This window comes from Dermacentor albipictus, chromosome 5 (genome assembly GCF_038994185.2).
Source record: "Dermacentor albipictus isolate Rhodes 1998 colony chromosome 5, USDA_Dalb.pri_finalv2, whole genome shotgun sequence".
In the NCBI taxonomy this organism is placed as follows: Eukaryota; Metazoa; Arthropoda; class Arachnida; order Ixodida; family Ixodidae; genus Dermacentor; species Dermacentor albipictus.
Window position 1 is genome coordinate 127280681 of NC_091825.1, and position 7872 is coordinate 127288552.

Genomic DNA, 7872 nt, shown 5'->3' on the forward strand with positions numbered 1-7872 from the left:
CGGTCACTACCTGCCCTAAGTAGATGTATTCTCTTACCACTTCCAGTGCCTCACTACCTATTGTAAACTGCTGTTCTCTACCCGAGACTGTTAAACATTAATTTAGTTTTATGCAGATTTATTTTTAGACCCACCTTTCTGCTTTGCCTCTCCAGGTCAGTGAGCATGCATTGCAGTTGGTCCCTTGAGTTACTAAGCAAGGCAATATCATCAGCGAATCGCAAGTTACTAAGGTATTCTCGATTAACTTTTATCCTCAATTCTTCCCAATCCAGGTCTCTGAATACCTCCTGTAGATACGCTGTGAATAGCATTGGAGATATCGCATCTCCCTGCCTGACGCCTTTCTTTATTGGGATTTTGTTGCTTTCTTTATGGAGGACTACGGTGGCTGTGGAGCCGCTATAGATATCTTTCAGTATTTTTACATACGGCTCGTCTACACCCTGATTCCGTAATGCCTGCATGACTGCTGAGGCTTCGACTGAATCAAACGCTTTTTCGTAATCAATGAAAGCTATATATAAGGGTTGGTTATATTCCGCACATTTCTCTATCACCCAATTGATGGTGTGAATATGGTCTATTGTTGAGTATCCTTTACGGAATCCTGCCTGGTCCTTCGGTTGACAGAAGTCTAAGGTGTTCCTGATTCTATTTGCGATTACCTTAGTAAACACTTTGTAGGCAACGGACAGTAAGCTGATCGGTCTATAATTTTTCAAGTCTCTTGCGTCCTCTTTCTTATGGATTAGGATTATGTTAGCGTTCTTCCACGATTCCGGTACGCCCGAGGTCATGAGCCATTGCGTATACAGGGTGGCCAGTTTTTCTAGAACAATCTGCCCACCATCCTTCAACAAATCTGCTGTTACCTGATCCTCCCCAGCTGCTTTCCCCCTTTGCATAGCTCCCCAAGCTTTCTTTACTTCTACCGGCCTTCTTTATTTTGCTTACTTCTTTATTTTCATTACTACGATACATATAAAACATACGTGGAGTATAAATTCTCCGCCGTCCACGTAGCTGCAACGAACATGATACGAAAACGGCGCAAAACACTCAGGCACGCTGTCCGTAATAATGTTTGCCTGATTTAACGATGCCCGAGCCTGGGCTATGGTTGAACCAGTGCAAGTTTGGTGTCTGGACGCTCTCGGTGCGACCATGGGGCCATGGACGACTGCGGAAGGCGTCGTATAGCCCGGAACCCCAAGCATTTTACAATCTCGTTACTAACACGCTCTATTGCTCTTTCTAGTCTAACGCGAAGGGCACTCAGCTAGAGATCGGTAACCCTGAGGGCCCACACTAAGGGACAGCATCTTGACAGTGTGGATTGAGGAATCGGATCGTGCATCACGCTGTGCAGCGCGATCTGCTCGCACTATTTTCACAGACGAAAACGTATACACGATGAATTAGATGCACTATATACATGTACGTGCGTGCGTGCGTAGCTCCCTAAGGGAAAAAAAAGTTCGTCATAGCTGGCTTCTCCACAACGTAAAGCTGCATGTGGGAAAGCCCGATTCTATAACTATTCGTTTTTCAGGCGATAGCTAGCGTGCAAAAACGAGGGACTACACGTTCGTCGTCTACGACGGCTCGGTGCGAGTTGTTTGTTCAACCTTGCTCCCTAGCCGGCCGTTGCGCGCGATGATGGCAGCGGTGTCACGTCATCCTCACTTGGCTCCTTTCATCACCAGCCTGTATGTAGCAAGTATTTATGCGCGCCTCCCACTGGCAGCTGTGACAGGAAAGCGGCGAGCGAGATGAAACAGAAGAGGGGCGTCAGGTCAAATCATAGCTCAGTACTCACGATGCTGAGACAATTAACCGATGCAATTAACAGTCAAGACATGTACAGTTGCACATGCGCCTAACAGCGTGTAGCAGAGAGCTATCGGAGCACGAACGTGAATGCCGGAACACGCGTCCGGAAATAGCAGTTCTAGTGGCGACATCTTGTGACGCCTTGATCAACCATAAAACACCATAAACGCTCTTCTAGGCGCAAAACTTACCTCCGAAAACTATATAACTACACATATATATATATATATATATATATATATATATATATATATATATATATATATATATATATATATATATATATATATATATATGTGTGTGTGTGTGTGTGTGTGTGTGTGTGTGTGTGTGTGTGTGTGTGTGTGTGTGCACCAACAGTTGCGAATATACATGTGTGCAGTACACTAGTTGATATCAGCGACACGAGGTCGCAGCACACTATGCTACAGTGGAATGCCTGATTGCTCTTCTCCCCATTCGGGGGAGAGGGAAAACATGCAGGCACCCTATGCAACAGTTATGCTACAGGCGCTCGAGGATGCGCTCGAGTACGTGTACTCGAGAGTGTGCTCATGACTCAGCAGACGAGACTGTATTGTGGAGGTATACAAGGCGCAGGGACCAGTGCATTCTCATCATCACGCTCTTGATTTCCAGACGTGAGCTTGGCCGCTTAATGCGCGAATTAATTCTGCCCATCGAAAGTTTTTCACCACCTCCTTCTTTTTTTTTTGCATTCTCAGCGTGAAGTGATCGGCAACCGCACGTGTTCACACTGATAGTACCTTCCTCCCTCCCTTTCCTTTCTTTCTTTTCATCCCTTAAACCCCATTCCCCATGAAGGGTAGCAAACCGGACGTGCGTCTGGTTGACCTCCCTACCTTTACTTTCTCATTTTCCTCCTCCTCCTCCTCCTCCTCAGAACTCAGAATCAAGGAAAGAGTACTGCTGCAGAAAGGATTAAGAATTTTCAGTTATTCAGTGTATTTTGTCAGTTTTACAAAATATGGACTCCACGTGAGAAGTCTAAAATAACATCAGATGTGAGAACTTAGCGAACTATATTTTATGTCTAGCACACTTGGAAAGCATCCATCCTGCCACTAGAAATATATATGCTATATGAAAAACATTGTAAAAAAACAATTAAATATGTGAAGCCGCTGCATGACGACATACTGATATCGAGAGTACCCGGACGTCTACCTTCCGAAGTCGATTTATTAAAACAACTTACGAACGAGAGAATGTGGTGTGTGGTATATATAAACACTACACATGCGCACATATTATGCAAACTTTAATCACAGGTACAATCAACAACTTGTTTGACGAATTAAAAAAATAATATCATTTTTTCAACAGTGCTTTCGCTTTCGATGCGCTATCTTGGCGTGGACAATTGTGCAAGCAGTACCTGAAGGAGATGGTTTTCACTCAAGTGTAAGAGCGACCACGCGAGTCGCTGAACGACTATCTGCGGACGTGGACATAAGCGCACCTGAAGAATAAGTGCGTTGCATTAATGTCGACGCCTGCAAGCATGCATCGATAATTACCGAGGATTCATAACCCAGAGTTTCTTAATTATGCACTCTCTTGATTGAAATGTCAAAAAGAAAATAGAAACAAGACACACCTTACCAGTTCATTGTGCAAGACTAGCAATGAGCACGCGCTCAGCGATACCCATCACCAACGTGCCCCACCCAGGCATGCCCATTGAGTACAAAGCTCTCACTAAGGCGCGCCTCGATATATGGGGGCCGGGTACCTGCCTTGTTCATTCGTCTTCGATTTTCATGCTGTGGTCTTGCCGATATCGCCGTCGGCTTAGGCACGCCGTGTTGCGGTGTCATCGTCGCGCCTTACAAGACACTTTCTGTTATGATGCGGGCATATGTCCAGCAGAGCATAGTGGATACGCAGAAGCATGCGGGTCATCTGATAGCAAGGTGAGGTGGATAGAAAGTCAAGCATGTCGGCAGAATTCTAATGGTGCATTCGACGATTCGCTTTCGAGTCATCTAAGCTCTCCACTTTTCTTTCTGTGCGTGCGTGCCTGTTTTCCAAATATCGCATGGGAAGCGAAATGGCGACTCGGCCATCACTGTTTTACGAAGCAGGCAGAGAGGCATCAGCTGTGTGCCTGTCTCCCCGCGTGACAGTATAAAGAGATACTAGGGCTGTGTGTATTCATGTGGTCGATCAAAGGGAACAGGGCCCGCGTTCACAGAATGCTCTTACGATTTAATTGTTGGTAAGATAAAATTTTAGCCAACCCTGATGTTGGGCGTATTATTAGGGAAGGCGGCTGGCCAATAGTAAGGAACAAACTTTATGAATTCGGTTCCAGGATTTCACAGTGAAGTGCGTTATGTGCCCATTGTGGGAGCTTCACGTCCTTACCTGTTCCCTGTCCCTTCTCCTTGTATTTCAATTTCCCTTGAAACAAATACAAGGTCCGTATTCCCAAAAACCGCTTACGCAAGGGTTGATCGTATAAGCGAAAATTCAGCCAATCCTGGTTCTGGTCAAATTACAGAAATAAAGCTGCCGGTAAATAGCGAAGAGCACTTACGAACGAAAAGCTTTGCGAATTCGGCCCTAGCGTAGAAAACCAGATATCATCCCTGATGTACGACCTCTGCTTCCACTTTCGAATCGAGCCGGACCCAGTGGCGCACCGAGAGAGGGTGAGGGAAGGGGGGACGTACGTTATATGAGCTATTAGTTGGATGGTTGGCCTCGCAGTGAACTGGAGCAGCCCATTCAGAGGGATTTGTCATGCGTCGGGCAGTGCAAGGGTTCCAAAAGATAATACGAACTTTGAAAAAAGAAAATGAAAGAAAACTGGCAACTGGAAATCTTGAAATTAAATGTTAATTGAAATAGATATGATGCCTGTATTGACTACATATTACAGGAAATAAATGTATCATTATAAAAAAATTCCTGCATGGAATGCTTTTTGTCTCGTACAGAAAATTTCAGAGTGCATAACAAACGTCCCTGTGGCTAAAACTCAGCTCGGTAGCGCCAAAGGGAATCACCACTTTCACTGCAGAAATTCCACGAAGTTGATTTCGCCAGACCAGACCTGTGAAGGTAAAAGTTGACTGGGGGACTCGGCAACGTAGTCCCGTGAGAGATACCTCAGACTTTCTAGTGGAGCAGCATCTATTGTTCCAAGGAAAATTTAGATGCGAAAAATCGTAGGCAGACATTATGCAAGAAAAGGTGAGGCGTGCAGACGGGACACAAGGGAAGTGGACAACATGAACGTTGTCCACTTCTCTTGTGTCCTGTCTGCACGCCTCACCTTTTCTTGCATAATGAACCCTTACCAACTAGCTCAGTTATCTGTCGTTCTGAGGAGGCGGACAATAAAGATTTGTGAAAGTTACGTACTTGCAGTTGCAAATTTTCTGGATCGAGCCGCTGTGACGAACATAAGTACACGTTGGTAAAAAGAGACTAACGGACTATCATGTGCCGCTACTGCATGTTCATAGGCAGTTTAGTACTGAATACTCGTGGCCTGGCACCGGCCCCACCAAACGAACGAGGCGTCTTGGAACGAAAGAAGACAACGTTTCAAAGACGTTTCACAAATTAGGCGTCGTTAGAGGACAGGCAAACGGTTAAAATTACGGATGATTTCAAAGATGAATATAACTTTCGTAAACCTAATCCAACTGCCAATAATCAACTCTAAAGGATAGGCGTAAATTCAGGTAGTCGGATGGCAAAAGACCAATTCAGAGATGATACAATGTCCGCACCTGCCTTCAAAGACGCAGCATCTAGTTGCCATCAAAGCGTTCATTTCTGGGTGTGCAAAGTGGTATTATAAAATATGTATGGGTAGAGAAAATGCTTAGCATTATTTGGACAGATGTCTTGAAATTCAATCTTAGTGATCGACGCAGTGATGCGAGCTGTACGAGTGTTGTCCATCGTATTTGAGCCATTCAGCAGGCCAGCAGCGGTAGCCACGGCACTGTAGCCACGGTCAGCTAAGTCCGGGAATGTTCGCGTAGAAAGCTTCGCCCTTTCCGGTTTAGTCAGTCGTGTTCAATGTACGTATTCATTTCCGGGCTGTTTTTTTTTTTTTTTGGCACTGGTTTCTAGGTTTTGAGATTGCAAGCACCTCACTCGTTTAGACTGGCGACTAGCGAAATTTCATGTCTATATAACACGTGGCACATATATCGAAGTCGATAGGATGACAAAAAGCACTTAAAAAATAAAGTTAAAGGCCAACCGCAGCAAAATTTTGGACCGCGTCAGAAGCCTATAGCAGCGAGTAGCCTCCGTGAAAAGAAAATTCCCGCTCGAAATACGCGTCACGTAGAAGTTTTAGATATTGCGTCAATGTAAAAATTTTTTTATATTGAAATTGAGACAGTTCACTATGTTGAGCCTATGTTTCAATATAGTTCACTATATTGAAATTGAGCTTAAGTTCACTATGGACCCGCGACTAGCCAATGGCTATGGGTCCAGTAAGGCTTTCGTATTTTGTAAAATATGATGTAAATAACGAATGAATGAATGAATGAATGAATGAATGAATGAAAGGCAATACGGCAGAACTTACCTCACTACGACTGTCGGAACGATCCCATACGGCAAAACGGCGCCGCAGTAGCTGAATTGATATAACATCACGCGCATAATGCGAAGACGTGGGGTTGTTCCCCACTTGCGGGTATTGTCCGCTTCCATTAATTTAGACATCCTTTAATTCTATTATTAAGTACAAGTTGTCATAGTTGACTTCTTCAGATATAGCCAGCAAGTCGTAATTACGGTGCGGGTTTTCTTTCACGTGAGCACGTTGTTGGGCTAGTCGGTCGTACATACTTAAAGGGAATTGCGCCAAAAAAGAATTGCGCCCGTTTTTGTCCTTACTCGTCCGTCTTTTTTTTTTTTTGCGCAATTCCCTTCTTTCACGTATAGCGGAAAAGCACAGGAGCGAGTCTGCTTCACTAAATATGACTCAGCAGTTTCGTAAGCCTTGTTCTAACGCGCGTCGGTAGTCCACACTCCCGGCGCCTCGCAGCAATACAAGTTCAAAACTCACGCCTATTTGCTCTGGCGACCTGATTGGAGGCGCAAAGGGAGATGGCACACCAATATGGCTGCATTTACGGCTTCAAAAACCTGACGTCAGAGCCTCTTATTTCTTTCCTCCACGGCCGTATTAGAGTACACTCTAGCCGTATACGATACGGCAAGGCTTCACCAGCGGCGAAAATTTCCGTTAGGTGCCGAGTAGACCCAAAATCCTTGTAGCGGCCGTACGCCACTCTTACGCCGCGAAATCGCCAATAGCGTAAATGTAATTCGCGGCCGCCATGCCTGCGCCAACGTACGCGTTGTTTGAAAAATCGAGTGAGACACCACACAGCGTACGAAACTTGTCCCCGTTTTACATCGGTCATACAGGAGCGCGTTCGCTCGCTGCCGAAAATCGCGGTTGTCCCCTTGCCTAAACCACTCGCATACGTTGGGGTGCGAGCTACTGAATGCAAACAGCAACCTACGGTACAAACATCGGTTTCGACTCGGCCCACCGCGCAGCTAATGAAGCCGCTGGTCCACGCTCTACCACATCAGACGGTGCGGCAAAATGGCGCTTGAGAGCATGGCACCCTTATTCGTAAGCGCAAGAATCGCTTTCGGCGCAACGTGGGCACATATTTCCCATATTCCGCTGAAATGCAGCAGGTTGTAGCAGACTTCGCATCTCTGCGCAGTTCGGCGCAGCATCGCTGGATGCCTACAGCTTCCGACTCGACGGGGACAGCCAATGTCCTAAATACTGGATTTTCCTGAAAACAGAGTGGTTTTATTTTACATTTGGCAGAGAACGGTGTGCCATACTTTAAGATTGCCACTTTTGCGGCTACTACCTTCAATTTCATGCGACTAGTGCAAGAGACGCATGGGCGTCTATGAGCAAAGGCATTCTTGGCACAGCGCCGAGCAAGCTATTAGTGCGAAAAAGCTTCCACCCACCGACACACCCGGTGCCAGACAAGCGAA